The sequence below is a fragment of the Pteropus vampyrus genome, unplaced genomic scaffold, assembly GCF_000151845.1.
Source record: "Pteropus vampyrus isolate Shadow unplaced genomic scaffold, Pvam_2.0 Scaffold36, whole genome shotgun sequence".
Classification (NCBI taxonomy): domain Eukaryota; kingdom Metazoa; phylum Chordata; class Mammalia; order Chiroptera; family Pteropodidae; genus Pteropus; species Pteropus vampyrus.
In genome coordinates, this window is record NW_011888817.1 from 463,443 (window position 1) to 471,226 (window position 7,784).

Genomic DNA, 7,784 nt, shown 5'->3' on the forward strand with positions numbered 1-7,784 from the left:
TGCAGTGACTGAGGCCCAGGAAGGCTGAGAAACTTAAGTTCACGTGGCCTGGGAGTGCCAAGTACCAAGTCCGTCCTGTTCCCCCGCCGCTGGCTGCTCCCACCCCTTGCCTCACCCCCCAGCCTCTGTGTCACCCAGAGGGAGAACACTGAGAGAAGCTTGACCATCGGCAAAACACCAGGGGTCGAAGGGTGACCTTAGGGACTTTTCTTTATTGTTCTTTCCTGGGCAGACTCCTACTTGTTTGACAAGCTGCAAAAATGACCCCAGATGTGAATTCTGTCTCCCCAAATTCTTGAGCCGTGGGGTAGTGTGGCTGCTGGAGAAACAGGCTCTGAGTCAGCTGGAAAACCCACATTCCAGCATGGACAGGAAACTTCCCTCTCCTTGATGTCACCTTAGGGGCTGGGCCAGGGAGACAGAAGCCCCCTGGTCCAGCTCATCCCCCAGGGAGAGCTGCCGTCCTCACTGTCAAAGGCATGGAGGAGAGGGCCCGGGTCTGTTGTGGTCAGAAATTTTAAAGTCGCACTGGTCACGGACTCACAGTGACTCATCCGCTGATTGCTGCCCCCTCCCTTGGGCACACTCAGGCAGAACTGGAAGCAAGACACCCCTGTCAGTGGCCTGTGACTTCCTCCTGCCCCTGCCTTCCCTGTTCCTGGTCTCTGACTGGGATAACTTGACCAGCCGCTTCCACCAATGTCCAAGGCCTGAGAGCTGCTTGGTCTGTGGCCTTGGAGTCTTAATTCTACCACTTATTACATGGCCATGGGCTGGTCATTTCCCCTGCTCAGGTTTTCCTGTCTGTATTATGGGCATAGAGGGCATCCCAACCTCGCCTCCTTCATGAAGGGCTGGGAAGCTCCAATGCAGCTGAGCGGGCAGCCTGCACCGAGGACTCACTCTGCGCCAGGACTGCGCCAAGCCCTTCCCAGGCAGTCTCTCAAGAAGTCCTCAAATAGCCCTATGGCATGAGTACTATGATCCCATTCTACGGAGAGGCAAACAGAGGCACACACCTACGTACGTGATGAGCCAGGATTTGGGCCAGGAAGTTCAAAGGGCTTAGCTAATTGCTGACAGTAGGCACGGTGCCTCATGCCCATGATTCTTGTAGAGGCCTCCAAAATGTTTTAATTTCTTTAAAAGTCGGAAGACAACAATGAGCATAATCCAGTTGGGATTATATTTGTCTCTAGACCAATGAGGTCCTAACATTTGCTTTTTGTTTATTTATTTACTTATTTTTATGAAGAAAAAAGGCTCACAAAAGCAAAAGTACCCAGGGCCCATGACAAAAGTAATGCTGTGGCCCTGAGCATATGGCCTCCCCCCTTCAGGAGTTGACTTGGGGCCTGGTGTTGGCCTCCTTTCCAGACTCCTCTGGGGGAGGCTGGGTCTCACATGGAGGACAGGAAGGAGCCCCGACCCATATTCCTTCAACCCACCCTGTCGGGGATTGCGTCCCTGGAGAGGAGCCACTTTGGAGAGGGACAGGAAAGCTGACGACAGGGATCCCAGGCAGTCATTTGGGGGTCAAAGGTTTTTGACACAGGAGTAAAGCGGGGTGAACACTGACGTACATTCGGCAGTGGCCCTGCCTCCCGCCCCTCCCAGTTCCTGCTAATAACTCCTCCTGGACTCTGTGTGCTGGGCTCTGCTCACCCCATTTAAAGAAGACTTGGGGAAGGCGGCCAGAGAGGCAGGTCTGCCTGGCCAGGAGCACGCAGCCTCCGTGAGTCATGGTCTCCAGAGAGGGGGCTCTCCTGCGCTCACCATTGCCTTTTGATTTTAATGAGGGTACCTCCTGGCAGCCCCTGGCTCCTGGCCTGGATCACAAGAAACCAAACGATGAGTCATTGAGAAGCTACCTCCTAAACAACTGGAAATTAGCTTTGATTCCTGGGGAGGTTTGGCTCTCGGCCCTTCCTTCAGGGTGTTTCCTAGGGAGTGTCAGGTTTCTGAGACAATCCCTCAGTGAGCCATTTTTAATCCTGACTTGGCCAAGATGGAGCCCCTGCAAGCCCCTGCCAGGATGTACTTACTGGTGGCAGAAAACTGAAGACCATACGGCCAGAGTAAGGCAGGGAAATCCAGGTAGGCTTCCAGGTAGAGCTATCTCCAGCAGCCATTTGAAGTAGGGGCACTGGGAGGGCTTGGACTTGGAGGAGAATTTCAGGCATTCAAAAATTGTGGTTGGCTTTATGGTTTTCTCACCAGTGGCACAATGCGGTAGAATTGTCTCTGCATCAGTAAGATTAGGACTTGAGTGTTAGCTCCATCACTCAGGGCTGTGTGACCTTGGCCAGTCCTGTGACTTCTCTGAGCCCAGTTTCGTCATCCAAAATATGGGGATACTTAGACCTACCTTTCGGTGTTTTGGATCGAATGGAAAGGAAATAAAATGTGTAAAGCCCTTTGCGAGATGCCATGCCCATAAGAGGAATCCATGAAAATTGGGTCCTTCCCACCCTCCCTCCTTACCTGGCCACAGAGGAGGCAGCTGCTATTCCCGGAGCTCAAAGCTTATACCCGTGGGGGTATAGCATGCAGCTGGGCCGGGGCCCCCAGCATTTCAGTGGGATTCTTGTCCCCACTTGACCGGTCTTAACTTCCGCAGTGGAGGGTGGCTGGAGTGCAGGTGAGTGGAGAGAACAGAGCCCTGTCTTCCTTCTCTTGGTGTAAACTTACCCCTTGTAGGTTAGAAGTAGTCTTCCTCCTCCTCATCATTATCCTAACCATAAAAATGGCGAAGCAATCACCACTTACTAAACTCTGACAGCGTGCCAGGCACTGAGCTGGGAGCTCGCAATCTGCTGGATCTCACCGCTTCTGTTGCTTCCCTCGGATCCTGAAGAATCCTAAGACTCTCCCAGCAAAATAGGATCACCTTATTCCTGAAGGATTCTTTGCCTGTTCCTCAGTGACTGTATCGAGGACTTGCTCTGTGCTGGGGATGCACGGAGAGCAGAACCAGGTATGATTCCTGTCCTCACGGGACTGAGAGTCCAGTAGGGAGACAGACATTACTAACTACCGACTGAGTGGATATTTACAAATAGAGGTAAGTAGCTGACAGAATGGTCCATGGAGCTATGAGAACATATCTGGGCTGGCAGTCAGTGAGGGCTTCTCTGTGAAAGAAATGGTTTAGCAGGGATCTTAAGAATTTAACTGGATGAAGAGGGAAGCGGAAAGAGTTTAAATAGAGGGGCAGCCTGTGCAAAGGCCCGGAGGTCTGATGAACCTAGCACCCAGGTGAGGCTGAAAGGAGCCTGGGGTAGCTGGGCTGGTGATGGATGGGCCTCGAAGGATAGAATCTACTGAGAAGCTGACCCGGGACCTTGACCTCCCGTTCACCCCACAGTAAGCCTTTGTGCTTGAGCCTGATGGACAGGCAACCTAGAGCTTACAGAATACTGGAGAGGACCTGGGAGCCCCCATGAGAATGAGGCAGCTCATTCTACTGGGGAGCTCCATGGGCACCCAAATATTAGGGAAGCTTGTCCCTCCAGTGGGAATAGGCTTCGTACAGCTGTCGTCACACAGTCGGGTTCTCCTGTTTCTGATGGAGAGTAAAGAACTACGATCCTTGGTGTGAGCCTGTTGTCACCTTTCATATGGTCACCAACATCCTTGCAAAGATGTACAGTCACATCCTGTTGGTCTTTGTCCAGGGAATAATGGAATGCCCGTGAGCAGTTTGAAAGAAGGAGGTGTCCTGCTCATGTCCGTGTTTGGACAAGATACTCCTGGCTGCTGAGAAGAGACCGAATAGGAAGGACACGGCAAGGAAGAGAAGGCCAGTGAGCAGGGGACCGCAGGCTCCCAGATGGCATGGCTCCACATATCAGGTGACAGGAAGGGGCTGTGCTGGGACGAACTCGGAGGGTGGTGGAGGCTGAGGAGGGGTATGAGTGCACTGGGCCACCACCCTCGTCACTGAGCCTTCCTGGGTGCAGCGGTCATGGGGGGGGAGAGGAAGCAATGGACTCTCATCCCACAAATGCTCCACTGCTGACCAAAGAGGGGAGAAGGCGGGTGAGGGCTCTGGGGAGCAGGGATGGCCACGTGGGTATAAGCAGGTGCCGTATGCAGCACAAGGCCTGTGCGTCTTGCTGGGGAGCATGTGTTTGTAAGTGCCTGTGAGTGTCGGGGGACAAGCAGGCCCCACCTACTGTGAGGGACCCCTTTGCTCCTGAGTGCCGCAGTGTCCTGGCTGGGGCAGTGCCATGGCCTCCGGGGTCGGGCTGCCTGGCTTCCCCACCAGCTTACTGGGTACCCTTGGGCAAATGACCTCACTTCCCAGAGTCTCTACTTCCTCATCGGTACAGCGGGATGGATAATGGTAGCATCCGGCTCATCACGTTGTTGGGGGAGTTAATAAAACAATGCCTGCAAAGTGCTTAGAGGAGGAGCCAGCAAGTCCCATGGTTGTGACTCTTTAGTTGCTGTCAGTAGCAGTATTTCTAGTTAGCACAGATTTGGGGGCTCCCTACCAAGCCCCTTCCTGCCTGGACCCTCCCTCCACTTCTTTCCTGGAGACCTCAAGAGCCTGTTCTGATTGGTGGTGGTCAGGTTCGCCCCTAACATTTCAACATTTGTGGGGGCTGGGGATCCTCACGCCGTGTGTCTAAATGTTTAAAAGCCATCAATCAAGCACGTTCCATCCTTCTATCTAAATATACTTTCCTAACAACAAACTAAAGAATATATGGAAAGCCAGTTTCCATATGACTGAAAGTCAGAAATGTGTCCAAATCTATTGAGTTGAATTATTATTGCATATATCTGAATGTTTTGTTGATGGGCTGGCAATGTTCGAGTAACTCATAAATATAAACTTCATAAATTATTATACATTTTATTTAATCAAATTCGTTTTTCATGCTTTTATTTCAGCAAAATCTCCAATTATGTTACAATCACATTTTCATGTAATTTGTGTTCCTCTGATAGTAATGACCTAAAAGATTTTAAAAACGTAATTGCATTTAAAGTGTATAAATCTAAGTATTTCATGAAAAACAAAAATTAAACTAAAGAGAAAAAAAATTAAAATTATTTTAATGATTTCAAAAGACTTCTAAAATCCTCTAAATTCTCAATGAAAACTAAAAGGCAAAATATAAATTACAGCTAATGAATATAAAAGCTTTTAATAAAATTAGTTGAAGTCGACTTTTAAAAAGTTTTTTTTGTTGTTGAAATTTAGTTACATCTTACCAAATGTTTCAGTAAAGGGAAAACTATTTGCAATGCTGGCATTCGATGTCATTTAGTTGCCAGTGTACAAAACTGCTCTCATGACACACATGATATGTGTAGACGTACATTTATAGGAATTCGTGAGTAATATGCATTGCTTGATGCCCCCGATGTTCCTATCACTCTGTGAGACTGTGGTGCGTATCACACTCTTTCCCCAGCCTCCAGACACCCTGATTTAGAAATGAACAGACACAAGAAAATGGATGTTTGGAACGAATGGGAAGTGATATTTTGCTGTGCAAGACGTAGCGCACTCATGCTATGGAGGGAAGGAGCTGATGAGCGAGCTCGAGCTCGTCCTTCCTTAAGTGCTCCTGCTGCTCAAGTCCTCCCTTCGAAGCGGGGTCCACCTCTGATGTGGGGCAAACAGCACAGCCCACAGCCCTCCTGACAGCCTTTCGTCTCTAAAGCACAAGGCGAGAAATGCAAGGAAGTGTTTCCTTGGGACCTGAAGGGTCTTAGTTACCAGAGCGGATGTTTGAAGTGGGGGATGGTACTGCCCCAGGGCCAAGGGCCTGTCAAGGGATAGAGGCACTCACAGGCCTTTCAGTAAATTTAGGGTGTGTGTCTGTATGTGTATGTATGCGTATGCCTGTGTGTACATGTGTATATGTATGTGTGTGTTTGTGTGTATATGTGTGTATGTATGTGCTTGTGTGTGTGTGTGTGTGTGTGCGTGTGTGTATGCGTGTGTGTGATATGCATCTCTAGTCTGTGCTGCATCTCTAGTCTGTGCTGGTGGTAGTGATCGCCACCATTCATGCGGCATCTCCTAGATTGTTCTAGGGGCTTTATACTAACTTCCACTGCAAATGCATGAAGTGGATATTATTCCATTTTACAGTTGATGGAACTTAGGCTCAGTGTCTTGCCAAAGAAGTAACCAGCCAAGGCCACACAACCGACTACCCAATTCACAGGATGGGTCAGAAGCTGGATGGGTCTGATGCAGTTGCTCCATGCTGCCTCCCAGTGGTGAGTTTAGGCATAGGCCTGATACTGCTTACTCATTCCTGAGGCCCAGCATTCTGGATGTTGGTGTCCCCTTCTATGGATACACTAAGCTGACCTCAGCTGCGTGCTCTGACCCTTTGTGCTTTAGTCTTGCAGAGCCTGCTGCGAGGCCCTCCCTGGAGGTATCCAGGTAACCAGAACCCAACCCTGGGGGCTTCTTCTTCCTAAAACTCTGCAAACTTCCTCTCTCCTGGGATCCATGATCTGACAGCACCAATGTCCTAGTGCTCAGGAATGCTGCTCCTTTGGAACTTAAGGAGCCTGTGACACAGGCTGGAGGAAAGAATCCCAAAGAGAGAGGTGAGAGATTGGGCTTTGGGCTCTGCTAGTAATCAACCCACTGCACCTCCTGGGCCTCTGTTTTCTCAACTGAGCTATGAGAAGATTGCATGGGAATCTACAGGAGCCCTTGCAGTTCAAAGGCACACTCAGGCTTGGCCCTGCACCTGGTGGGGTTCTCAGCAAGATTCCAGGTGTGAAAGAGTCTGGATTCCGGTTATTCATTGCTGGTGACAGCCACCCCAAAACACAGTGGCTTGAGCAACAGCAATTTACTACTTCTCACAATTCTGGGGATTTATTGTGTGGTTCCTCTGCTGATTTCACCTGTGAGGCTGTTATTGCTGGAGGGTTCACTGGGCTGGAAGGTCCAAGATGGCCCCACTCCCGTGTCCGATGGTTGGTGCTGGCTTCAGCTGGATACCCTGATTCTCTTCTTCTACCGGGATGAGAGATATGACAGCTCATCCTCCACTTGACTTGATCAGATTTCTTACATGCGGTCTTGGCGTTCCAAGGCGGCAAAGGCAGAAGCTACACCATCTCTTAAGGCTCTTGTGTCGAAACCCACCCACGATAACCCTTCTGCCACATTCTACTGGTCGATGAAAGTCACAAACAGTTCAGATGCAACGGGTGAAGAAGTAGATTCTGCCTCCGAAAGGGAGAAATGACAAAGTCATGTTACAAAGGAACCTGTACCCTACACCTTGAGATGAGAGGAATTTGTGGCCATTGGACAATTTATCACAGACTGTTAGAAAGGTGCCATCCTCAGGGATAACTTCAAATTAACTTACACCAGGAGATGGCAAACTTTTTCTACAAAAAGCCACATAGTACTTATTTTAAGCTTTATGTACCATATGGTCTGTCGCACTACTTCATGCTGCCCTTGTAGATCAAAAGCAGCCATGGGCACTATGCAAACAAGAGTATGGCTGTGTTTCAATAAAACTTTATTTACAAAGACAGGTAGCAGACTGGGTTTGGCCCATGGGCTGTAGTTTGCCAACCCCTGACTTACACACATGTTGATCACTGTCCTGGAAACATCTGAGGGCAGGAATGATGTTCCATAGAGGTGGCCCTTGCTTTTAGACATAATGAATTCCTAAAATGCATATCATTAACAATATTGATCAGGTTACTTATTTATTCGTGAAGTAAATATTATTGAGTTCTTGCCTTGCAAGAGGTACCGTTCTAGGCATTAGGTA

At 49.4% G+C, this 7,784-nt stretch overlaps 1 protein-coding gene and 1 long non-coding RNA gene across 2 annotated transcripts in view; one reads left to right on the forward strand and one right to left on the reverse strand.

Annotated features, from left to right (window-relative positions):
- PLA2G2E (phospholipase A2 group IIE) overlaps nucleotides 1-374 on the reverse strand; it is a 5,608-nt gene extending 5,234 nt beyond the window's left edge. Inside the window, exon 1 of the mRNA XM_023529120.1 lies at nucleotides 197-374. The gene's annotated coding sequence lies outside the window, so the exon portion shown is untranslated. The remainder of the gene's footprint in view (nucleotides 1-196) is intronic.
- Nucleotides 375-1,988: 1,614 nt separating this feature from the next.
- Nucleotides 1,989-7,536, forward strand: LOC105290415. The gene is made up of 5 exons (XR_895745.2): nucleotides 1,989-2,097; nucleotides 2,783-2,977; nucleotides 3,678-3,854; nucleotides 6,116-6,246; nucleotides 6,374-7,536. It is a non-coding gene; the product is annotated as an uncharacterized LOC105290415 (long non-coding RNA).
- The last annotated feature ends 248 nt before the right edge of the window (nucleotides 7,537-7,784 follow it).